Source organism: Monodelphis domestica, chromosome 3, assembly GCF_027887165.1.
Source record: "Monodelphis domestica isolate mMonDom1 chromosome 3, mMonDom1.pri, whole genome shotgun sequence".
NCBI lineage: Eukaryota > Metazoa > Chordata > Mammalia > Didelphimorphia > Didelphidae > Monodelphis > Monodelphis domestica.
Genome location: NC_077229.1, coordinates 266,438,615 through 266,466,242, shown reverse-complemented (window position 1 = coordinate 266,466,242; position 27,628 = coordinate 266,438,615). Strand labels below are relative to the sequence as shown.

At 33.9% G+C, this 27,628-nt stretch overlaps 1 protein-coding gene across 3 annotated transcripts in view; it reads right to left on the bottom strand.

The window, feature by feature from the left end:
- The window catches only part of DLGAP1 (DLG associated protein 1), a 1,166,486-nt gene that overhangs the window by 640,632 nt on the left and 498,226 nt on the right, over positions 1 to 27,628 (bottom strand). The window lies entirely within an intron of this gene.

Genomic DNA, 27,628 nt, shown 5'->3' with positions numbered 1-27,628 from the left:
TAAACCCAACTTCAAGTGATATGTTTTATCCATAGGAAAAATCTGTCATTTACTAAATTAAAATAATAGCTCTGAGTACTCTTCTATTTTTAATAATCATTAAATCAAATATAAACTTAATTAAAATATTTAAATATATCCAAAAGAAGATTTAATCCAAGTGTACAATATGAATATTCAGGAAAATTCTTAACATAAGATTTCAATAACATTACATCACCCAATTACATTTTCAATCGAATTCCTCAAACATAGATCCGAAGAAATGATATGAGAAAAACATCCTCCTGCTTCTTAAGAGGTGAGAAGTCCACAGATATAGAACAGTGCATATACTTCCAGATTTGTTAATACTTTTTCCTGTTCCTGTTCCTCCTCTTTTTCTTTTTTTAAATCAAAAATTACTTTGTTTTATGGAATTGTTTTTTGGGATGGGTGATAAAGAAGGATCTAGTGGAAATTTAGGCAATATAAAAACAAAAAATATCAATAAAATCTATTTACAAAGAAAGTTCTATTGCCATACTTTGCTGATGACAGGACAAGAAGAAGTAAGTGAGAAAGGGAGAAGTATTCTCTTCCCTCTCTCCCAGCCCCTTTCACTCAATAGTTTATTTAACTGTCTGAAAATCTGTATGGATGAAGGAGACATAAACTATGCCACAGTGCTTCGCACATAGCAAATATTTAATAAATGGTTTGTCACTCATTCTCTTCAGCTAAGTGATCCAGTGTCTGGAAAACGAGTGCAAATGCAACTTCTGACACTTACCAGCTGTGTGACCTTAGACAAATTGCTTAACCATGTTTCTCTCAGTTTCCTCAACTGTAAAATAGCACTTACCCCCCAGGGTTGATGTGAGGACTAAGAGATAATTACTGAGTGCTTAGCAAACTGTACCTGGTAGATAGTAAGTGCTACATAAATATTAGCTATTATTATACTCAATGTCTCCCTTGCTATTATACTTGTGTGCAAAAATATTTTTCATTTTTGTTATTTTAAGCACCTAGCACACTATCTCACAGAGAGCATTTGCTTAATAAGTGCATTGTGGGTGGAAGTGCATGGTTGACTATAACTCCATACACCCATCCCTTTTTGTTTCAGTCAGTGGCTAACGTTTCAATTGTAAAGCTCCTAGAAAAACCAGACAAATGATCCTTCTTCCTCAGGATACTAACTCCTCAGCTTAGACCCGGAAGGATACCTTTCTCTAAAGGCTTTCTGAGCACCCCAATGTCTCTTGGTGTCTGGTCATAAGGTCTTTGGTATTGAGATTGATCTTTAATCATTTCAAGTGTGTCTGACTCTTTGTGACTCCTTTTGAGGCTTTCTTGGTAAAAGTACTGTAATGGTTTGCCATTTCCTTCTGCAGCTTATTGGATAAAAAATAAAACGAGGCAAATAAGGTTAAGTGACTTGCCTGAGCTCACATGGCTAGTATCTGAGTCTGGTTTTGAATTCAGATCTTCCTGACTCCAGGCTCAGCATTCTATCTATTGTGCCACCTAGCTGCCCTTGGTATCAAGCTGATTTTCAAGATTAAAAAAATTTAATTTGTAATTTCTTCCCAGTCCTTTTGACATTTCCCCCTGATAATCTGGAGAGGAGAAAAAGGGAGGGAAAAGAATGGGAGATGAGGAAGCTATAGCTGCTCCCTATAGCTGGAATCTCTTCTTTCCCCCTTATCCTTGCCTGTTGAAATCCTGTTCTCAAGTACTTTATCTTCCAGGAAACCCTGTTTTCATCTCATCATCCAGCAATATTCACTTCTTGACTAGAATTCGTAGCACTTAAAACATTTTTAATGTTCTTATTATATTCTACATTATGGTATAATTATTTGTATATATAAATCTTTTCTCCCCCACTAAACTGTATATACCTCAAAGGCAATTTTTAAAAATTTAAATATATACTATTGTAGGTCTCCAGGCTGAAGCTGGATGATCTTTCTGGGGAAATGCTATAGTTTGAATTAATGCATTTGGTGAGAGCTGGGCTATATAATCTCCAGAGTTCCTTCTTAAGTATAGAATTCTATGATTTCATGAAATTTGTTGATGAAACTTTTTTTAGTACAAATAAAAGGACTTTCGGTTAATAGAAACTATAACTTTTCTTTCATAATATTCTATAATATTCCCTGTTGATTAGTAAGGATAGACAAAATTTTAAAGAGAGATTTCAGGCAAAGAAACATATCTCATACCTTTGTAGCAGAGGAAAGATATTAAAATGAAGCAAAATTGAAATTTATTTTACAAGATCTTGATATACCAAGCAAACATCAATGATTTTTTTCAGTTCAGGCTCAGATATCATAGGTTACTCATCACTTCTATTGAAGAATAAAGTATTTTTGAGATGGTAGATCAAAAAGCAAATATTTTCTTGAGAAAAATAGGAATAAGATAGTCAAGGACTTGAATCTTGGAATTCAGATCTCTAAACACCTTTCTATTGATGCAAAAGAAATGAAGGATAATCTTATGAATGTATACAGCAATCATCATGGATAAGGGTTGAGACTGAAACTGTGATTTCATTGGCATAGAATCTATGCCATAGATAATACACAGATGAGAAAATTCCTTATATTTATCAATGCAAGTAGGCATTTAAAAACATTGATTTAAAAAGCCAGCTAGGGCATGGAGTTAACTTTCCCAGTATCATCAGAGATGGGACTTAAAGTCTAATCTTTATAAATCCATGGAGCTCAATTTCTAGTCAAGTGCAAATGAATAAATAATGAATAAAATAAAATAAAAAAGAATAAAGCAAATAAAGCACTCTTAATGATGGAATCTTTTACTGATCTATTCTCTTGAGACTAAATGCCAACCAGATGGACACAGTCTATATCTTTATTTACTGGATTGATTTTGATATCTTTTTGAGCAATATTATAGTTAAAGAGAAAATTTTTAAATGAGTAATGCGACATCTGGTTAGGCATTAGATATACCACCTTTACAACTCTTGGCACACACAGGTATGCTTGAATCTGAAGTAACAACATCAACAGGAACACAGCAAATTCAGCACCTACTCTATTTAAAAATTCAGTTTTATGACACAGGAGTTATCTTGGATAAGAGGAAAATATTGAATTCAGAAACTTCATTTTACTGCCAATGTGAAATTTCTGCCATTCAGCTGCTTATGATATGTTGAAGTACATTAAAAATCTTATTTTTTATTTTGCTAGAAATAATGATATTTTTTCTAAAGTCTTTCCCCCAAGGCCTTGGATAATCCCTAAAGAAGGGGGGGGGGGCGGAGATAGGTTGAGCAAAAAAGGTTCTTTTAGGAAAATGGATTAATTAATTCAGAGTAACTCTTGTCTACTTTAAATTATTGTCTCTTTATTCACCAAAAGTGATCTGTAATAGGACCCACCCTTCTTTATTTATAAAAGACTAGGATATTGATGAAACAAATAAAGAAATCCCTTCATTTGACTACAGGAAAGAGATGAGAAGTTCAGGAGAGATGACAAATTTATTACTTAGGAATTTTAAAGGGAAGAGACAAAGCCAAGGTGGCAGAGTATAGAAGTACTGAGATGGGCTCTTCCTAATTCTCCTCCAAACAACTTTAAAATAATGTCTCAAATTGAATTCCAGAATAGGAGAATCAACAAATGTTTGAGTGAAACAATTTTCCAGGCCAAGATAACTTAGGTAATCAGCAGGAAAGTTCTGTCTCACTGGGGCAGTGGTAGGCCTCAGGCACATAGCACAAGCCAGTTTAAGGGGCAGCTGCATTGGTGACAGCAGCAACTTTTGGAAATCTCGACCCATGATAGTAGGGGGAGTGTTGAATAATTGGTTCGAGGGAGATTTCAGTGCTGGTGCTGGGTTCAGGACTCTGTTACATTAGCCATATACAATTTCTAGTCATAGTCCCAGGAACAAAAGTAGATGATTGCAGTTCCAAAGTGGAAAGGAGTACGCGTGGGCACTTATGAATGTCCAATTTTAAGACAAAGGTGGACATTAACAATTGCGGTCATAGGAGAACAAGTCACAAATCTATGGCCAGGAGGAGAGCTAGTGTCATTGGCTATCAGGGTACAAGGTCCCCTTCCTAAGTAAAGACCAGAGCACAGACCAGGAAAGAATTGACCATATTTCTCTCTAATTCATGCCACCTTTAAAGCAATGAAAACCTATAGACCCCCCAGAGTTAGTTCTGACAACAGGTTCAATAAACAGCTGAATCTTAGGATAGCATCCTTCCTACCCTGGGAGTAAAGCCCAGCGTTAACAGTAAGTTAGAAGTCAAGAAATAGTTTAAAAAGAATGAAAAAACAACAACAAAAAGAACCTGACTACAACTAGTTATTATGGTGACAGGGAAAATCAAAATAAAAACCAGAAGAGAAGCCAACAATGTCAAAGAAGCTATAAGCAAAGCCTCAAGGAAAACTGTGAATTGTATAAAAACCAACAAAAAATAATGAAAGAACTCAAAAAGAATTTTAAAATTCAAATAAGAGAAATAGAGGAAAATTGGGAAAGGAAACAAGAGTAAGCAAGGAGATTATGAAAAGAGAGTTAATAATTTGGTAAAAGAGGCACAAAAATACTGGAAAAAAGTAACATCTTAACAAACAGAATTGACCAAATGGTAAAAGAGGCACAAAAATCCACTGAAGAGAAGAATATTTTAAAAAGCAGTATTGCTTCAAAGGGCTTTAAAAGGTTGCCTGCTCTTTGATTCAACCATACCACTGTTGGGTTTGTACCCCAAAGAGATAATAAGGAAAAATACTTGCACAAAAATATTTAGAGCCATGTTCTCTGTGGCAGCAAAAAACCAAACCAAAACAAAACTGGAAAATTAGAGTGTCACTTGATTGGGGAATGGCTGAACAAATTGTGGTATATGTTGGTGATGGAATACTATTGTGTTAAAAGGAATAATAAAGTGGAGGAATTCCATGGGAACTGGAACGACCTCCAGGAACTAATGCAGAGTGAGAGGAGCAGAACCAGGAGAACATTGTACACAGAAACTGATACACTGTGGCACAATCAAATGTAATCGGCTTCTCCATTAGTGGTGATGCAATGATCCTGAACAACTTGGAGGGATCTATGAGAAAGAATACTATCCACATTCAGAGAAAGACCAGTGGGGTGGAAATGCAGAAGAAAAACATGATCAATCATTTTTGATGGGGATATGATTGGAGTTTGGGCTCTAAAAGATCACTCTATTGCATATATGAATAACATGTAAATAGATTTTGAACAATGATACATGTATTCTCCAGTGGAATTGCTTGTCAGCTCCAGGAGAAGAGAGTGAAGAGAGGAAGGAAAGAACATGAATCATGTAACCATGGACAAATATTCTAAATAAATAAAATTAATTGAAAAAAAAAAGCAGTATTGGCCAAAAGGAAAATAGGGTAAAAAAGTAACTGAAGAAAAGGACTTCTTAAAAAGTAGAATAGTCAAATGGAAAAGGAGGTACAAAAGCTCACTGAAGGAAATAATTTTTTAAAAGGAATTCTATTCCATCCAAAAATATTCATTAAGAAACTATAAAGTTCATAACATAGGGAAACAAAAAGATATTGGCCAATAAAAAAGCTAGTACCACATAACTGTATAAAAATCAGGATACCTGATTCCATTTAGCTTATCCATTATCCTCTGTTTCTAGTCTACTAGACTTTTTAGCTTTTTACATTTTAACAGCTTCCACACACATATAAAATGATAATCATCAGTAATCTATTGCACTTCAAGATTTATAAAGTATTATATAATTAGATCCTCTAAACAAATTTGCCAGGCAAGTGCTATAGACATTATTATGTACTTTACAGAAGAGGAAACTGAGGTAGAGAGTGTTTAAGTAGTTTACTCAGGGATCATGAAACTAGTAAGTATCAGAGGTGGGTTGAACTCATGTTGATCTGATTCCAACGTCAGTCTCAGACTTGCCATACCATTTGTTGTTGTTCAGTCATGTTTCTTTCTCTTTTTAGTGATCTCACAAAGGTTTTAAACATTTTTAAAACTTAAATTTTATTTATTTGTTTGTTACATTTAAATACCCAGTTAATTCACTCTCTCTTTCCTTTATTCCCCATCAGAGAAGGCATTATTTGACAAAGAGATATATGTATAGGTAAAACTTTGTCTTACTTCTTTCTTTTTTTTTTTAAGCCCTTACCTTCCTACTTGGAGTCAATACTCTGTATTGGCTCCAAGGCAGAAGAGTGGTAAGGGCTAGGCAATGGGGGTCAAGTGACTTGCCCAGGGTCACACAGTTGGGAAGTGGCTGAGGCCAAATTTGAACCTAGGACTTCTTGTCTCTAAGCCTGACTTTCAATCTACCGAACCACTCTAGCTGCCCCAACCTTCTCTGCTTCTTATATAGTACAGTAGAATTCCATCACAATTGTATGCCACAACTTGTCTAGTTATTCCCCAATTGATGGGCATCTCTTCAATTTTCAATTCTTTACCAGCACAAAGAGAACTGTTAGAAATATTTTAGAACATATTTAGAACATATCTAAATATAAATATTTAGAACAAATATATTCTTTAACTTTTTCTTTGTTCACTATAGGATATAAATCCAAGAATGGTATTTTTGAGTCAAAAGGTATACACAGATTTGTAACTCTTTGATTATAATTTCAGATTGCTCTCCAAAATGGTTGGATCAATTCACAGTTTTACCAACTGCATATTAATGCTTCCATTTTTTCACATCCCCTCCAATATTTGTCATTTTGCCATGTTATCATTTTAGCTAATCTGATAGGTATGAGATATCTCAGAGTTGCTTTGGTTTGCATTTCTCTAATTAATAATAATTTAGATTATTTTCCCCACATTGTTATATATAGCTTTGATTTCTTCATTTAAAAACTGTCTGTTCATATCTTTGATTATTTATCAATTGGGGAATGGCTCATATTCTTATATACATGACAAAGTTCTCTAATTATTTTAGATTATGATACCTCTCTCTGAAAAATTGTGTCTATTAATTCACCCTCCCACAATTTACAAATAAAATGAGCATAACTAAGGTTAGAAGGAAAGCAATAAATGTCTGATTCATGACTCCTTGTGAGATTTTCTTGGCAAAGACCCTGTAGTGGTTTGCTGTTTTCTTCTTAGGTTCATGTTATAGATGAGACACTGAAGCAAATAGGCTCACATACCTAGTAAGTTCTTGAGGCTGGACTTGAACTCAAGAAGATGAGTCTTCCTGACTCTAGACCTGGCACTCCATCCATGGAGCCACCTTTTCCATGCCATACTGATTAAAAAAAACACTCATCTACAAAGCATATTTTATGAAATCCTATGTGAATGAACTTTCCCAAACAATGTTAAAGTGGTTAGGTATGATGAAATAGTCTCCCCCCTATTTTGTTTTTCACTTATATGAGCTTTGAGTTTTTCTGATGATACCTGGGGACAAAAAGAGGGGGCAAAGCATATCTCAGCTTCTCGATAAGAACACTTCTCCAATTAGTGAGAATGTGGTTGCAAAAATAATTCTATAAACATAAAAGATTTCTCCTAACTTCTGAGGGGATGCTTTCTTTTTCCTTTGGATTTTGAACAGAAAAACCTTACTTCAAAGAAGCAGTAGGAGTAGACAGAGCATTGTCATGGTAGCCAAATGCTGGGTTTTGAGTTAGGAGGACCTCAGGCCCAGTTCTATCTCTGACCCCTTTTGACTTTGTGATACTGGATAAGTCATTTAAGTTCACAGGGTACCAGGCAACTGCCAAAGTTTTGAAGTTGCAGAACAGGTGCTGATCTACATGAGTGAACTGACTTTCTTCATTGCATTCTCTTTACCAATAAAATTAGAGGTTGAATCCAAAACAACAAGAATACCAGCAGCAGAAACTCCAAGCAACCTAAAACTTTCTGCATGAATTTCCCTGACATTCATGAAGGCTCTCCTATTCTTCATCCCTTTCAAGGATATTCCATCATATGAAGATTTATAACTTGGAAATGGGCAGTCAACTAATTCCATGAAATCTTATTTTCTTAGTATTTTTGAAAGAAAACCTTTACCTTCTGTATTATACTTAACACTATGGATTGATTCCAAGGCAGAAGAGTGGTAAAGGGTGGGAAATTGGGGTTAAGTGACTTGCCCAAGATCACACAGTTAGGAAGTGTCTGGGGTCCAAATTTGAACCTAAGACCTCCTTTCTTTAAACTTGGTCCTCTATTCACTGAACCACCTACCTGCCCCTCTCTCAGCATCTCTTAAATAGGGCTAAATTAAATGTAATCTAGTTAAGAGAACCAGAAGATCACAGAGGATGAGAGATTTAGAGCTGGAATGACTTCTTCACAGACCATCAAAACCAGCCCTCTCCATTTGTAAATGAGAGAACTGAGACCCAAGGATTATTAAGTGACTTGTCCAAAATGTCACAAGTAGTCGTTGCTTACAGAGGTGGAATGAAGGTGAGATGGAACATGAATTTAGTGATAACTCAATGTCCTTTTCAATTACTTATTTTGTGAAAATTTACTTTTTCACATCACCTTGGCAAAATACTTATATTTATTATATCTTGATGGGAATCTATATTTCTAAGAAATATATCATGTTTTCTAAAGTAACATAAGGAAAAAAATAGAAGATACATTACATTAAGATGAATCTTTTATCCCTGTGAATCATGATCATTTCTTCTTCCTGTAGCAAACTGGATGATAACAGTTTGATAAATTTTATAATTTATTATTTTGAACATTAATTTGAAGAAACAAATTCTGCATGGCCAGACACACTTTTCTCTCTGCTAGGATTATGTATATTTAGTAAATCGAAATTAGTAATATAAATTAAAAGGATTAGGAAAAATGCTCTAATATACATCTTGAATTCTTTTGAATATGTTCCATGTGACATTTGCTGTCACTTTCTAAGTATGGAATTGAAGGTTAATATTCTTTTTTTTTTTTACCTTTGTAATAAACTGATTTTTTTTTCAATTTGGTCGATTTCAAACATTATTCCTTGGTTACAAAAATTATATTCTATTCCTCCCTCTCCTCCCCCCACCCCTCTGATAGCTGACATGCAATTCCACTGGGTATTACAGGTATCCTTGATCAGAACCTATTTTCATGTTGTTGGTTAATAATCTTTAAAGAGTGTTTATTCCCTCCTAGACATTTTGCCTACAATTCACGTAGTTGAAAATTCTTTCTTTCTACATTTATTGGATTAAAATATGAATTTAAGTATGGTTCAAGGACATTGTTTTATTTTACTTTGTTCCCTTAGAGCCTGGTAAAATAATTTTGGAAAATCTAGTCTGTTTTAGGTGGGGAATAGGGAGAAAGGATTTGCCCCTGCCTAAGTCTAGGATCCAGGAGAAATGGTGTACCCTGGAGGCCAGGCAAAAATTGGTCACAGTAAGAAAGAATGAGACTACCAAGTGAAGATATTTAGTGGGACAAACTTATTAGAGAAGCTGGGAAAATTTCAGGAAGAGTGACTTGAAATTCAATTATGTGTTGTTTCTCCTTGCTGGCTTGAAGTAATTTCAGAAAATCACAGAGTGAGTAGGGACTTCAGGGGCCATTTAGTCCAAAACAGAATTAACAGAAAATTTTCTCTGCACAACCCTTGGTAAATAGTTGTATAGCATTTTGTTAAAAGAACTATAGTAAAGGGGTAACTCAGTTTTTGAGGCAGGTACCCCATGCATTTTTAACACATAGTCTATTCCAGTTGTTAAGAAGTTTGTTTTTATATTGAGTTGATATTAAGTTCTGTGCAACTTCCAGCCATTATTTCTATCCTTTGACAGAAAGCAGAAGAGGTCTAATTTCTGTTTCAAATAACAGCCTTTCAAATACTTGTCCTTTCTGAAGCATCTCTTCAATGGACTAACTAGGATTTAATACCTTTGACCAATTCTGGAATACTATGACCTTGAGATACTTTGTCATCCTTTACTTTTTGTGAATCTTTTATTTTTATCCGATTAAAACTTATTGAGTGTGATTAAAAAAGAAGTTAGTTATATGGCAATAACAGGGGGTAAATTACAGTGTGCTCCATTGGTGTCCTCTATTGTATGTTAGAAATGTCAAAAGAAAGCAAGGAAGACACACTTCCCCTCTAGCTTGTTGGATATACTCCCCCATTGTGGGCATATATAGAGATGTGGACACAAGGAACTCAGGAGGGGCAGGCACAGATAAGCAGACATCTCTATCATTGGATGAAATATAAGCATCATTTTGATAATGGATGCATGTGAGTATTTTAATAATAGCTATTATATTATTTTTCTTTATCTTTCCAAAGTATTTGAAAACAAGTAGAATGCCAACAAATGTTTCCTACATATATGTATAATTTTACCCCCAACAACATAATATTCTACTTTCTTTTTCTTTTTTTTTTCATTTAAGGAAGAAGAGTCAAAGAATTCCTAACATTGTATTTTTACATATAGTAATATTTGGACATGCTTAATATGTTCTATTTAATGTGTTTCCTATTAACATAATTGCTGTACAGAATATGGGCAATACAATTAAATCTAATTAATGAACAGCTTTTACATGGAATTTAGTGTCTTCAAGTAGAAAAAGTTAGGAAATTAATCACCAAATGATTGACCCAAAAGAGAAAGTCTTAAGGGTGGAAGTATTCCCAAGAAGGAGTTATATTGTTTAACTCCTTGATTCTGGTGTATATATATATATCCTTCTATATCTGATGAAACTCAGCCTTTGCAGACAAACTCTATCTTACTCTACAGAACAGCCAATTATAGCTTGAGGGAAAAATCCATACCTTTCATGAAACTTCCAAAAAATGATATATTTTAAAATATATCCTATATATTTTTTTTACTTCCTCTTTATTTCCCCTTTAAAAACATTGGTGGGAGAAGAATGGCATTCTTAGCTTTAATTTTTATTGTTTTTTACCTTTCTGGATAAATTTCTTGAAAACATAAGAACTTTCTGGATACTTAAGATAACTTAAATAAACTATACACCACACCCTTTTATTTCTGGTTTTCTTGCTCTATTAATTTTGAAAAGACATTTTATTTTTCAGTATTTACCTCAAAGAGGAATATACTGAAGAAGTCTAGGAGGAGATCAAAGTTCACTTGAATTTTGGTTCAATTTTATTTAAAATTTAAAGTTAATTAATTGATTTATGATTATTATTTAAGATTAATTAATTGTCTACATATGGGATAGTGGATAGGATACCAGAAGCAGAGACAGGAAGCTTTTTCTTCTTCAAAATCAGGCCTCAGGCACTTACTAGCTCAGTGACACTGGGAAAGTTCTATAATTCTGTTTGCTTCCTTTTCCTCATCTGTAAAATGGTCTGGAGTAGGAAATGGAAAACTACTCCAGTATCTTTGGTAAGATAAGGCCTCAAAAGGGTCTCAAAGAGTCACAAGACTGAAAAATGACTAAAAAAAACAAACTACATGTGGCTCTAGCCTCCATAGTGTCCAGCATTGTTTTAGGTGGATATTTTAGTGAGAACCCTAAATCTCTGTGCTAAGTGGGATTCCCTTTCCCACCAAAAAAAGAAAAAATATTGCTCTTACATTAATTAACTTAATTGATTCCCAAAAGGTAACGGCTAGAGTTGGCAAGGGCATATAAGCTTAAAACCACACCTTCAGATTTTGTCTTGCTTTTTCATTCAGTGTCTGAAACTGATGGTAAAGGTTATTCTGCTCTTTGCCAACTTCAAGGTTTTTCTACCTAATCCCTTGACATTTACCTAGTTTTAAAAATAATACATTTTAATTTTTTCCACATTACATGTCAATATAATTTTTAATCTTTGTTTTAAATATTTTGTTACCCATTGTTTCCTCTTCCCTTCCACTTCTACCCCCTATTCATGAAGGCAGATATTATAAGTTGTATATATATTATCACATAATTCACATGTCCATGTTTGTTATGTTGTGAAAGAAGACACATATTGCCTATGCTAGAGAAAAATTTATGGAGAAAGTGAAGAGAGGAAAGGTATGTTTCAATCTGCATTAGGACTTTGTTCCTTCTATGGCAGTGGATATATTTTTTTATTGTCATAAGTCTCCTGGAATAGTCCTGGATCCTTTCCTTACTGATAATTGTTAAGTTATTCACAGTTGATCATCACACACTATTATTGTTACATTTATTTGTAGTTTTGAAAGAAGCCAGAGCTTATTTGCAAGTTCCCTCCTATGATTTCCCTACAAGCTCAACTGAGACCAAATCTAAACCATATCTTGCCTTTCATAATATTTATTCATAAAGACCCTTGTTCAATTTAACCTTGTTGAGGTTTAATGAGTTGCATACAAGTTTCTCCTCAGTTTTCTTATCTGTAAAATTTAGAGGGCTGGTCTTGATGTTCTCCAAGGTTGTTTATAGGTATAAGTCTATGATAATAGATATTTTACCTTAGGCAGATTAGGAAAAAGAGCATCTTCTTTCCAGTCACCTAGTCTCAGAATAGGAAAAATAGAATAGGATAGAATAGTACTTAGGCTGTGTTATGCCCGCGGAGCTGAAAACTACTGAATTAGCTATAGAGCAGCCAGATGTCTTCTTTGCCTCCAGTTGGCCCATCTCTTATGGAGCAATATATCTTTTTAAAGGCAGCTAATAGCACTCATCCACCTCCCTTTATAGTATATTCTGTTTAATTAGCACCAAAAGAAAATTGAAATCAAATCATGTTGAGTTCACCTTTTAAGCAATGTAGTATACTTTTCTACCTTGTTAATATATCCCAGTTGCTCAATGCTCCTGGTACTTTTAATCTTGAGAAAGAAAAAAACAAACTAATGTTTTCAAAGAACTAAAGTGGCTTCATTTGACTATAATAACATATGCTTAATTAGTCCATTATTCTATATACTGAAAAGTGTTAAGCAAAGAGATGAAATGTTATCCATGTCATTTTCCTTTGGAAAGGTTTGTAAATCATTGCTAAGATGAAAGTAATGAGGTCTCTTAGGTACAATTTCAAATTCTGCTTTGCTGCATTAAGATGAAAATCTGTTTCAAATACAGTTTTTATTGTTTACTGAAAATAGATACAAGAGGAAAATAAATCTCTTTTCTGTAGTGAAAATGGACATCAAAGCACCTAACATAATTTCAGAGGTTGCTGTTGTTGAGTTGTGTCTGACTCTCATCCGTGAGGTATTCTTGGCAAACATACCAGAATGGTTTGCCACTTTCTTTTCCAGTTTTAGGAAGGGATTAAGTGTCTTGCTTGGAGTCACACAACTAATAAGTGTCTGAGATGAGATTTGACCATTGGTCTTTCTGACTCCAGGTAAAGTGCTCTATCCATTTGTACCACCTGAGTGCCGCAGTGTTCCAAAAGATAATGTTTCACTCTTGTTAATAGTCAGATCATCTTGGAATCTCTGTGGTGACTCCTTTCTACTTCTGGACAATTGTTTTCCTCTTTCTTTGTTGATAAGCAGGTCTTTGCAATTCTACAGATTCTTGCATGAATAAAAATTTTCCTTCTCAAAATTCACACTGAGACACCCAAAGTTTGCAATTATTTCATTATCTAGTTACTCTCATGCCATAATTCACAATATAATTGATTCACTCTGAGTCTGACACTAAAACTCTTTCCATATTCCATCCTTAGATGGATAGATTTGTTTATCAATCTGTTTTTAATGCTTAATAGTTGTACGATTATGGGGAAATTACTCATTTTCTCAGAGCTTCAGCTTTCTCACTTGTAAATGGGGACAATAATATCTGAAATATTAAATTGATTAGGTTGTTTTAAGAGTCAGCAAGATGTAATAAGTTTGTAAAGTACTTTTCAAGCTTTAGGAATCTAAATAATTAACATCTGTTAAGATTACAATTATGTATATATTTCATACTCTACTTTAGATACAGAGTATCAGGGACACTAAAGGACCAAATTTTTGCCATCTAGTCAATCATGCTTTATTGTCAGTGTCAAAGGAATATTTTCATCATTCAATTGAAACTGATATTGTTAAAGTTATCAATGATTTTAAATTGCCAAATCTCTTTATGCACCAAATGTGCAAATTTTTAAAGGAAAATATAAATGAGTTAAGGGTAGAAATAGAGAGGAAAACAATAATAGTGTGAGACTTTAACTTTCCTCTCTTAGAACTAGATAAAGCTAACCAAAAAATAAATAAAACATCAAAGAGATGAATAGAATCTTAGATAAGCTAAATATGGTAAGTATGATAATATCGAGAGAGAATTGAATAGGAATAGAAAGGAGTATACTTTTTTAGTGGTACATGACCATATATTAGGGTACAGAAACCTTAATAAATGCAAAAAAAGCAGAAATATTAAGTGTATCCTTTTTAGATCACAATGCAATGAAAACTATATGTAATAAGGGATCATAGAAACACAAAGTAAAAATTAGAGATTAAATAACTTAATCTTAAATTATTCACCCTAATGGTCTCTTCTCATTCCCCATAATTCTTGATCTCTTTTCAGCACTTGACACTGTTGATTATCTTCTGAATTCTGTTTCTTTTCTCATTTTAATCACACTGATCTCTGTAGGGTCTCTTCCTACTTGCCTGATTGCTCTTTCCTCTTCTCAGTTTCTAATGTTTCATTCATATAATATGTCCCAACTGTGGGGTATAAACCAAGGCTCTTTTGTGGGCTCTTTTCTATTTCCTCTCATGGTGATCTAGCTATCATGTATTTAATAGCCATCTCTATATAGTTAACTTCCAAAACTATACTAGTTTGTCTCTTGAGATTTAAGCCCACATCATTAGCTACATACTGGGCTTTTCAAGTTCTACATCCCATAGACATCTCAAACTCATTATATCCAAAACAATATTCATTATTGTTTACAAAAAAAACCCATTTTTTTGTCTTAATTTCCATATTTTGTCAAGGATGCTGTCATACATACTTCCAGTCATTTGGATTCACAACCTTTGTATCTTCCTTATTTCTCATTTTTGCTTATCTCACATATTTAACTTGCAAAGTCTTTCCATTTTTAAATGCACAACATCTCTTGTCCAAGTTCGTCTCTCTCTTCACAAACACAGGTTTAGGTCTCCGTTTCCTCTCACCTAGGTCATTGTAATAGCTTCCTGACTGGCTATTCAGCATTAAGTTTTCCCTGCACTCACATTTATCCTCCACTGAGTTGTTAAAAATGATTTTTTTTGAGTGGAAATCTGATCACTCAATAAACTCTAGTGGTTCTCTATAATCCTTAAATCAAATATAACAATCTCTGTTTAGCATTAAAAAAACAAAACAAAAAAGCCCAACTCTTCACAGTCAGGCCATATCCAACATTTCCAGCCTTCTTTTTCATTATTCCCCTAAATGTATTAGATTATGTAGGTATACTAGCATTCTTCTTTCTCCCCATACTCTCTGATTTTGTAGTGGTTGTCTTCCATTAGCATTTAATAAATGCTTTGTTGTTTTTGTTTTCTTCAGCGTTTCTAAATTTTAAACCAAACCATCATTAGTTACACACTGTGACCTGTTTATGTCCTCTGTGGATCTGTTCATTGTCCTTTTGGTAACAGGTAATTGTTATTCTTCTGAGATCATGGTGCATCATGAGTAAAAAGAGGCAGCTGCTGTAGAGGCTTCAAGTGGACACACGGTCTGGCTTTTTGTGAGCCTATTTAACAACATCATGAAATACACAGCCTCAAGGCTGGAACTGGCAGAGTGCATAGCATGAACTCATACTATGGACTTTGAAACATGGCCAAAATTCTTGTAAGTAAAAGTGAATTGAATGGGTTGAGAATAGCAATAAATGGTAAGCATGCATGGCATAGAGACTGAGGCACCAGAGTAAGGAAGAGCATGACTGAGCCACTGTGTCCCAGAGAAAATGTGGAAAAATGTAGTCCAGTTTTCAATGAAAAACATTTTATGGAGGTAGAATTCTGACCTTGATGTAAAATCCTCACCTCTCATAACTGAAATACCAATAAGGTAGGAATTGTGATGAAAGGCTTCAAGCTCAGATTCTCTCAACTCCCCCAAATAATGAGTTTTAGAAGTCCTCCTATCTTTAATAGGAAGACATTGTTCAGGGAGATGCAAGGTGACCTAGAGTATGACAATAGCAATCTCTTAGGGGAGCAGAAAAATGTTTGTAATTCCATTCATTTTCCTGTAAAGGTAGCCTTTAAAGGCTGGGTAGGGTGTAATGTAGATATTGATGTCTCAGTCTTCTTTTGGTCTTACTAAGATAATTTCCCCTAAATACAGATAGGTTGCAGTATTTTGATGATGCTAAAATGGCTATAAAGTAGTGAGTACTTCTTCACTGACAAAGCTGGACCTGCACAGCTATTTTTGGGAAATGTTGATGGGGTAGATGGCTTCTGCCTGAAGTGTCTCCCAACTCTCTAATTCTCTGATAAAACAGTCAAGAAAGAAATTATGTAGCATTTTCTATAAGAATCCAAATGAAAAATGATTATTGTTAAGCATTGTGAACTAATTAATTAATTCAAGATTATTCTGATCCTTTGTGATATAAGAATTTCCATTATTCTCAGTCCTTTCATAAATAATGATAGTGCTTGCTTCAGCAATACATATACAAAATAACTAGTCTTTTTTAACATTTTTTGCCTATGTATGTTATTTTTATATCATATTTTATACACATATATGTTTGTGGACATATATATATAAAATCAAAGGCATACAGATTTTCAGAAAAAACTACTGAGATTGAATTAAAAAGTGACTAATCATAAAGGCAAATACAATATGCTTCTAAAGGACTTGTGTCAAGATAGCTAAATGAGTGATCTTGATTAAATCCATATTCCTTTCATCATTTAAAATAGTGACCTAAATAAAGTATAATATTAATAATAACTTGATAGTTACTTGATAGTTTTTTGATAAAAAGGAAAAGAAATCATATAAAAAAGGAGACTGAAGAAATCAGTAAGCAAAAAAGTTCTCAATAGTAATAAAAATGATTAAAATATGAGAAATCTACATAAATGAGGAAAGCAATTTTGCAATAAAAGCAATAGGACCCCATTAATCTTCATGTGTTTTTGTCAAAATTTATGATAATTCTTGGTCACCAACTACCTCCACTGAAATAAGCTGTGTCTCATAAAAGAGAATAGACTAGCCAAAGGAAATGCAAGTAGTTGAAAAGTCTAATGAAACAATTTAAGTTAGAGTTAACCAATGGAATTTGAATTCATGAAGAAAAAAAAGAGGTTTTTGAATAGAAATTGAGAAATTTAAATAAAGCAGTGGACATATTATGAAAGATAAAGGAGGCAGAACTAAAAAACAGAATAATATTATAACCAATTCCAATTACATAAAATTTGGAAGGCCATGTGAGGTCTATAAGTCAAAGCAAATGACAGCTCAGTTAGATTTTCTAAGAATCATTAGTTACTCAGAAAAATCATTATGATACCAAAAGCCTGAATATCACAATTCAGAAAATAATACATAAAGGAACCTAGAAAGACTGGGCAACTATTGGGCAAGCTACATACTGAGAATCTATAAGAAGCAAGTGAAAAGGAACTGAGATTTTAACTTAGAGGGAATTGTAGTTGACAGATTTCAGAGCTTTATGGTTGAAGAGAAAAATATTTCAAGTACTAAAGAAGAAAAAATTCTTGTACATACTTACAATTTCTGTTCTGAATTGTTGAGAATTAGTCATTAACAGTGAAAAATGAAAGATATTAGAATACAACATGCTAAAAAGCATGTTTTATGATAAACATGAAAACTTCATTCAAAAAAGGAAGAAAAAATGAAAGAAGGAAAACAAATGAATAGAAATAACACCAGGTACCTCAATATTATTTCAGAAAGACAATCCAATTAGAAAATTTCTAAACTGAATCCCTTTAATCTAAAAATTAAAATTAATCTTAATATAAAAAGTTAAAAAGAAAATAACTTTTGAGTAAAATTCCTGGCATGTAAGGATTCATTTTAGAAAAGCAAAGATGAGGAACATTTAAAATGAAAAAAAAAGTAGAAAAAAATTAATAAAGATAAACAAATCCAAAAAGTAGAAAAGACCTAGGTGATGGTTAAGTGGTAATAGATCATAAATGGTACGTGATTGTTGGCTTTGAGGAGTTCCATCTTATCTTAGAGATATTAATGAAATGAAGACAAAAATTTTAACTTGGGCATTTAAAAAAGAAATAGTCTTGGGAAAGAGTGATTTGTAGAAGAAGGCACTTAGGTAGTTTAGTGGATAAATCACTGGGCCTGGAATCAGGAAATTGTTGTTCGGTTGTTTCAGTCTGGTCTGACACTTCGTGACCCCATTTGGGATTTTCTTGGCAAACATATTACTGGTTTGTCATTTCCTTCTTCAGCACATTTTACAGTTGAGGAACTGAGGAAAACAGAGTTAAATGATTTTCCCAAGATGCTACAGTTAGTAAATATCTGAGCCTGGATTTGAATTTGGGATTTGAGCTGTGAAGGGTTAAATTTTTTTGGTATGAGTTTGAACAAAAGTTAGGATAAAATTTTGGTAAACACAAAACAGTTTATTTTTAGGAAAGTACGGATAGGAAATAGAAAGGAGGAAAATGAGAATAATATTATAATAGCTTATAACTATACCTAAAATCCCAATCCTAACTAAAATTTTCTAAATTTATAAAAAAACCCTAAATCTATCTGCCTTTGAGGACAGCTTCTTCTGCCAGGGTCAAGCCTAGGTCTAAACTTCTCTACACTGACTATCTAATAATTTACCCACTATCTAACTGTCTGCCTAAGCTGATCACTAATCAATAAGGCTGTTAAGGACTTAATTCATTTCTCTATCTCCAAATGTAGTTAGAAAAACTGCCAGTCTCAGAGAGAGAGCCAGAGACACTCTTCTCTCTCCAGGGACACAGAGACAAAAACCCCCTTCCAACTGTCCCTTTCTCCTATGTATCTACTTTGTCTCCTAGGTAATGGAATTTTCAGCAAGCTGTCCCTTAATGACTCTTAATGCAAAATGTTACCTGTTCCCTTGCCTCTAGACAGAGGGAGAAATTAAGAAAAACTCTCTTTAACATATGAAACTCTAACATATTAAATTCTCTGTAACAATACTTTTCTGATTCCAGGTACATCACTCTATCCATTGCACTACCAGAATCATGATAGATTCTTCAGCAAGTTCTGATCAGACTTGAACTTGAGAAAAATAATTTGGTAACTAAATTCTGGAAGACCATAGTTCAAATTCAGTCATAGACATTCACTAGCTGGGCAACACTGTATAAATACTTTAACCCCTAATAGGGGAAAAGCAAATAGCAAACCACTCCACTATCTTGGCCAAGAAAACCTCATATCAGACACAACCTATTGACTGAACAACAATAAATGGATGAACTGAAGGGTGAAGTAACTACAAGGTAGATAAGGGGATTTGGAGACATTGTAGATTTAAAGTAAATGATGAATTGCATATTGAACACAGTAAACTGAAGATGCCTAAGAGACATAAAAGCAGATGATAAGGTAAGGAATTCAAGAGCAAAAGAGGGTTAATTTGTAAATTTGTCTGTTGTTTTAACATAAATGATAATTTTATCTATGGGAGCTGATTAGATCACCAAGAGAGAGAAGAGAAAATTACCCAAATGTTTGTTGTTTTATTGGGTGGAGGTTGCCTATGTTTAGGAAGTGGAAAATGGATTATGATCCATCAAAATAAGCTAAGAAAGATTGATCAGACAGGTAGGAGGAGACTGAGGTTGGATTAATATTATGAAAGTTGTAAGAAGAAAGTACCCTGAAAGAGGTGGATGATAAGCACTCTCAAAAGCTCTAGTGAAATCACGATTAAGAAAAGGCCATTTTTTAGTAATTAAAAATAATTGTTATACTTGGAATGTAGTTTCAGATGAGTTGTGGGTTAGAATCGCAATCTGAAGGACCTTAGAACTGAGTAGGAGCTATAGAAGTATAGACAAGACATATAGAAGCTTTTTCCAGGAATTTTTTCTAAGAAAGAAAAATATATGTCAATAGAATGAAGAATTGGAAGGATAAGGTTCATTTTTTAAGGTTCTGAAGGATTTGAGATATGCTTGTAGATAGCAAAAATAGATCAGTGTATTAATATTGAAAATTAAAGAGATGATTGACGGTAAAAGTTCTCCAAGGAGATGTGAGAAGATCATGTCAAAGACACTAGTAGAGTGGTTGGACTTGACAAAGATAATGGTCAATGTAGTGTGATTCCTTCAGTAGTCCATAAAGAGGGACAGAGAAGATAGCAGAGAGGGTAAAATAGATTTGGGGTTTGGCAAGGCATAAGTAGAGATGTGAGAAGGATAAAAGGAATTCAACAAGAGTATAAAGTTAAAATAGTCAAAACTTCTAATGAAAGATAATGAGGCCAAAGATGGGGTGACAAACCAGAAGAATATAGATGGAGATGATCCAGAAAAAACATAGAATAGGTTTTGGAAGAAGGAAAAAGAAAAAAAAGGAAATATATAATCTTGTTGTTAGTATAAGAATTCTAGAATTCTGGGTAATGGAAGCCAATAAGGTGCAAAGGTAAGGTCATGAATTTGGCAATATTTCTTAATGGCTAAAGTGGAATGAAGAAGCATATCAAGGGAGTCTAGTAGACTTATGGCTAAGGACTAGCATTATTCCTTTCCTTTCCTTTCCTTTCCTTTCCTTTCCTTTCCTTTCCTTTCCTTTCCTTTCCTTTCCTTTTTTTAAACCCTTACCTTCCATCTTGGAATCAATATTGTGTAGTGGTTCCAAGGCAGAAGAGTGGTCAGGGCTAGGCAATGGAGGTTAAGTGACTTGCCCTGGGTCACACAGATGGGAAGTGTCTGAGGCCAGATTTGTACCTAGGACCTCCTATCTCTAGGCCTGGCTTTCAATCCACTGAGCTACCCCCACTTGCCCCCACTAGCATTATTACTAACAGAAAAATATAGGAAACTTTCATAATACGATGAGGAATAAAGCAAGGTTGTTCACTATTTTTATTCTTATTTTATTTTCTAGAAGTGCTAGCAGGGTCATTAAGAGAAGAAAAATCATTTAATAGAACAGGCATAGGCAAATGAGGTTGAAATATCTCTTTTTCAGACTATATGATGATTTACTTATAAAATCTAGAAAATCCACAAAAATTTGGACAAAGGTAGGTAGATACAAAACAAAGCTACAAAATATCTAACTCTTCTGCATATTATTAATAAAAGGGAACAAAGTGGATTAACTTTAGGAATTAACATAAACATGCAGGACTTTTATAAATACAGTAATAATTTTTTTTTTAGAAAAAAAAGGAAACGCATAATTGGACTACTGCTCAATATCTATGGTTAAGTCACACCAATAAGGAAAAACAGCAATACTTTCCAAATTGCTTTTACAGATTTTATGTTTTATCAAATAAATTACCAAAGAGAAATGTTAGTAAAGTGAAAAGGTAGATAAGAGGAATAGATTGCACATGCAAGAACTAGAAACAAGTGTCCGCAAAATTCTAGTTGTTCATAAACCAAAATATAAAGTACAAGAGAAGACATTTTTTTAATTTGACAAGCACTGCAGGGGAAATTGGAAAAGAATCTATTAAAAATAGCTTTAAATATATCAATGAACTAGAAAGCATTAACCTAAGCAATTAGAGGTAAGTAGCAGGTTATGTCTTCATAATTCTAAGTAGGAAGAAAGTTGAAACTAGAGTTGGATAGCAGAAATTAAGAAGAAACAAAATGGACAATCATAACTGTATGACTTCAAAACATTTTTGCACATAAAATCAACACAAAGAAAAACACTGAAAAAAGCTTTGAATTGAATATCTCTGGTAAAAGTCTGACATGGAAAATATGAAGGGCACTCATAAAACTAAGGCAATTCCCAACTGACAAGTAGTCAAAGGATATAAACGTTTTTGAGAAAAGAAATACAAAACATCAAAAACTATATGAAAAATTGTTGAGAATAACTAATCATTCAGGAAACAGATGTTGACTGAAGCTTGAAGAATTATTTCACATTTAACAAAATTAGCAAGGATAATAAAGATGGAAAATATGGTTGTAGAGATTATGAGAAGATACATACTAATTTGCTGCTGGTTTAGTTTTGCATTGGCTCAATAATTCTGAAAAAGAGCATGGTTTCATACAGGAAAATTTATTGAGTTGACTTTACCTTTTTGAGTAAAAAATATTAATTAACAACTCAAGAAACTTGCTGAGGGCAAGAAAAAACCTACATATACAAAAATATTTGTGTCAGAATTATTTGACATAAAAATTGCTGGAAACAAAATCTCTATCCAAAGACTTTAGGACTAGTGAATAAATTGATAAAATTAATATAATATACTGTTAGTAAACATTAATACTAATGAATCTTAAGGATTAAGAAATGCTAATATGCATCGACCAAGACAACCCCAAAACATAAATATACAAAATGATAACAAAAGCATAAATAAAATAAAAAAAGACAATGGAAACTTAAAGTGAATAGTACCACACTATCAAAGTTAAAGAACCCATCTTTCTGTCACTGATCAACAAATTGCAAAATAAGAAAGTTATGAATTCTCAATTCTAATCATTCTATAAGCAGTTTTGCTTAATAGTTTTAATGTAACATATTTTTGCTTATAAATTTTGTGAGATGAATTTTTTGAGATTATTTTTGTGGGACTCTAAATAATTTCTATTTTGTTAAAAACAAATATATGTGCTAATTTATAATATGAATATTTTTATTTACATATATGTATGCAAATGCATATTACTTTTGTCTAATTCCCACTCAGGGTCTTTATCTGCATGTACATATACATATAGAATTAGAAATGCACGTTAGTGGCATAGCATGTATTCTTTCAGTAACCTTACTTAAATTACTTAGAAGCCTAGGAACGTGACATTCAGTGTAGGAGTTATCAGAGTCTATATTTGTGAGAAAGCTAATACATAGAGAATGGACCATTTATGTCATCTGTTCTAGAGAAATCTCTAGGGGTTTATTCCTAGCTCTTTGTGATGATTTATCTCACACAAAGTGCTCATTACTGCCTCCATTAACCCTAATGGAGAGGTGGAAAGATGAAATCACTGGCTTGTTGTCTTCAGAAGTTCTATGATTATTATTCAGGCTTTTAAAAAAAAGCTGCTTTTTGAAACTTTTCTAAAGAACGTTTAAAGTTTCATTCTGGCATTTTCCCTTTCATCAATAAAACTATCCTTTTTTTTATTATTGTGAAGATTCATCTGGTAATAACCTGTGTTTTATTCAATAAGATTAATTGAAATGAGCTAGTTGTTGCTTCCTTTCTTCCTCTTTCTCTACATCTATATACAGAATTGCTCCACTTTCTCATGAAGAACTAGCCCCTAATTTTGTACTTAGAAGGGAGACCTGAATGTCAAAGTCCTAATTTTCCAACCAGGGCCATAAAGCCTGTGAAAAGCTAGCTAGGTAATGTGTTAGGAAGCTAACCTACTGGAAAGAATTCATCATATTCCTCTTCCGTCTTTATTTTTATTCTTGTTAAGTGAAACATTTAACTTTAAATGTTTAACATTGTGTTGATAAAACAATGGCTTAGCTATCTAAACTTTTCAACTTTCATCTAAATTCCCTTCACATAGAATCTGAGTCATTTTCATTTCAAAGAACATTTATTAAATACTTACTATGTTTAAGTTATGGTAGAACAGTGGATATAGTGCTGAGCCTGGAGTCAGGAAGTCTCATTTTCCTGAGTTCAAATCTAGCATCAAATACTTATTAACCAGCACTGGGCAAATCATTTAACTCAATTTGCCTCAGTTTCTCCAATTTTAAAATGATCTGGAGCAGGAAATGGAAAATCAGCCAACTAGTCCATCTCATCTCTCAAAGGAATCACCACTAAAATATACTTGGAAAATGGTTATCTAACCTTTGCTTTTAGAGAAATGAAACCCACTACTTCTTCAGGGAGTCTATTCTGCTTTTGTTCTAATTGTTAGGAAGTTTTTTTTTTCCTGACATCATCTAAATATATCCATTGGCAATTTCTCTTTCACATTAAAAATAATAGTATAGATACAGTATTAGCAGGGCAGAGTACAAAAGAACTGCCACATTAGGCAGCAAGATGTGATAAATACAGTTTTAGACTTGAAGTTAGGAAGACTTGGGTTTGAATCCTACCTCAGGAACTAGCTTTATGACCCTGGGCAAGTCATTTCACTTCACTTGTCCTCAGTTTTCTCACCTGTAAAATAAGGGGTTCAGATTCACTGATGCCTAAAGTCCCTTCCAGTTCCAGAAAAAAAATTATGATCTGTTATTACTTAACTTTTATTTTACATAAAATTCCTAAAGGAGCAGAGGATGAACAATGTGAACATAGGGAATTATTATATTTTTATAAGTTTAAATGAGCCAATTAATTATTATAATAGGGTATTACATTGTCCTTACTGAATTATGAATTTTTTGATCAAAGGGATTGTGTCTTTTTCAAATGATTCAAAATGATCATACATTGGTTAATGAGAACTAGAGGCATGTAATACAGTGGATTTTTGTTACTAATATCTTTAACAATAACATTATTAACATAATCTACCGAACCCCCTTGGAGAACTTGTGAAACTCCAAAAGAATGTCATTAGGAAAATTATTCAGTTAGAGTATTTATAGAGCTATTTCCTTGGAGCTAACTGCCTCTGAATTCCAGATGAGAGAATGGTACCATATGATGGATTGGTGGAGATGATGGAAGGAAAAGGGAAAGCCAGGCTCAGACAAAAGCTTAATGCTGTTTTAGCTCATTGTTTATTTTCTTTATCTTCTCCTTATTTATTTTTCTTTTCATTGTAAAGAAGCTAGGCTATTTTGGAGAGCTTAGAGGTCTTTCTAACAGACATAGGTATTGTGTAGGAATATTCTGAGAACATCGAACATTTGGTGTTCAACAGCATTGAATTCTGAGAATAAAATGTTCTGAAGAATCAGGAGCATAGCCAATAAGTCTTGAAATATTTTAACTCTGTCATTTACTATGTGTTTTATCTTCAGAAAGTCCCATCTCTTCTCTTGGTCCCAGCTTTCTCATGAGTAAAATGGGGTGTGGAAAGGTAAATAAGTTTCTTACATCTCTAAATCCTATAGCATTTTCCCTGAAACCATGCATGGGGGTACATCTATACATATGATCACAGATTTAGAGTTGGAAGAGACCTTAGAGGTCATCTAGTTGAACCCTTTCATTTTGCACATAAAGAAAATGAGGCACAAAGAAAAATGATTTGTCTAGGGTCACACAGCAAGTAAGGACATGAGGGAAGAATTATATCTAAGTCTTCTTGACTTTAAGTCTAGCACTCTATTGACTAGACCAGTGATGGCAAACCTATAGTATGGCACAAATGCCAAGGATGGCATAGAGAACCCTCTCTGTGAACACGTGGCTGTTCCCCTCAGAGTTTGTTACTAGAAAGGCAGAGGGACTTGGGCAGAGCTGATCTTTTCAGCAGCCAATGGGAGCTCATAGGGGATAAGGTGGGTTAGGGTTAGGAGGCATAGCTGGAGGGGAGCAGAGTGCATGGGCCACTCCCTTCCCCTCTCTCCATTCACTAAGGACATTTCTTATTTCCCCCACCCTACCTCCCAGCAACCCAATGGGAGTGCTTTTTCCCTCCCCTATGTGAGGCAAAGGGGAGCAGGGCAGAATGTGCCCAGCACTCAGTGGTGGGGGAGAGGCATGGCACTAGGTCTGGGGGGTTGGGTGGGGAGGCCTGGCACTCTACCTCTAAAAGGTTTGCCATCACTGTTATAGTCTGTAAAATTAGGGAGTTGGATTAAGAAATAGCCTTTCCATTTCTGGAATTTACTACCTAATTACACAATATGGTAGGAATAGTAGCAGTAGTAGTAGCTTTCATGAATATTTTCATACATTCATAGCTTTTTATCCTCTCAGTAATGCTCTTAGGGCCTAACCCTTTTAATGGATTTCTAGGTCAATGAGCATGAACAGCTTTTCAGCTCTTTATGCATATTTCCCTCTTGTTTTCTAAAATTTATAGCTCCTCTAGCAATGTAATAATAGGTCCATGTCTACTTAAAAAAAAAAAAAAACAGCCACAAAAATCAAGAGAAAAAATATCTAAGTAAAACAAATCCAAAGGGAACTCAAAAGCAGAGGATATTTATATGAGCATACCATATAATTGGTATATTTTAAAATAAATTTTAAACAATGAGGATTTTTGTACATACTTTTTTTATGCATTTGTTGAGTTAATTTTTTTTTTGGCAGTGGTGGTTACTAAGCATATAAAAATAAAAAAATACAACACAACTTGAAATAACACATTAAAAAAAGAGAAAGATTCTCGTAATTTAGAGGCCATCCAGTTGTCTCCTCAGGGCACATAATGTCCTTTTAAGGAATTACATCATTTTGAGGAAGTAAAAAAAAATGTGTTCGAGTTAGTATTACTTGGTGAACAACAAAATGGAAGACTAGTCATTTTCTCTGGTTCTCACTAACTCTAAACTAAGCTTAACCAAAAGGGACCAAAAAAAGAAAGAACAAAAATGGAATTATGTATCAGGGATAAAGCAATTAAAGCTATTTCAACTGGAAAAGAAAGTAAGAACTGAACAAAGTAAGAGCCTTATGAACTCATGTTAGCATTGGAGAATGCGAATTGCTAATATGTTGAGTCAGTACTCTTTTTCATTAAGGTTGGTGCACACCAGCAGAGTGAACAAAGGAATCCACTAACCCTTCAATTTGTGATTTGGGAACAACTTGTAGATTTTTCTCCTTTTGCAGTCTCTGCAGGCACATACTGCCCTTGCCCTTTCCCCAATGTCCCTGTTGAAGTATGGGGTAAAACTCAATTTTATCCAGGAGGAGAAGATACAGAAAGGGAGGGTCCTGATATGATTGTGCTTTCCTTCTTAGGGAACACTAAAAGGAACAGAAACTTCCCTTAAAAGCTACTTGCTCTCTACTAAGCCTGCAAAAAATACCAGGCACACTGATTCAGTCTAGCCAGAAAAATAAAGATTTGGAAATACTGGAGCACTGGGTCAATGTGCAAAATTGAAGCAGGCCCTAAGGATTGGGAATTAGAATCCACATGGGACTCAACTAGAAATTACTAGGGGCAGGAATCAAGTCTGGTGAAAATTGAATTCCTGTTAAAGGAAATTGAGACATCTTTGAGGTCTAGCCCTAGAAGTAAACATTCCATCAAAGGGGAAAAATCATAAAATAAAACCACCAAAGACCTAAAGAGTAAAAAAATTCAGTTCAAAACCTGGTACACAAGCAGATAAATCAACACCGAATATAGTACATTTAGAAGAGAAGATTCAGGGATGAGAAATAGACAGTGAAAATACTCAGACTAAGGAGAGACAGTGTCTTGTGGGAGGAAGAGAAAGAAGGTCACTGTCTCTGGATAGCAGGGCACGTGGTGTTAATAATTAACACTGATTGATGTGCCAGGCACTGTGCCAAATACTTCATCATTTTATCTCATTTGAT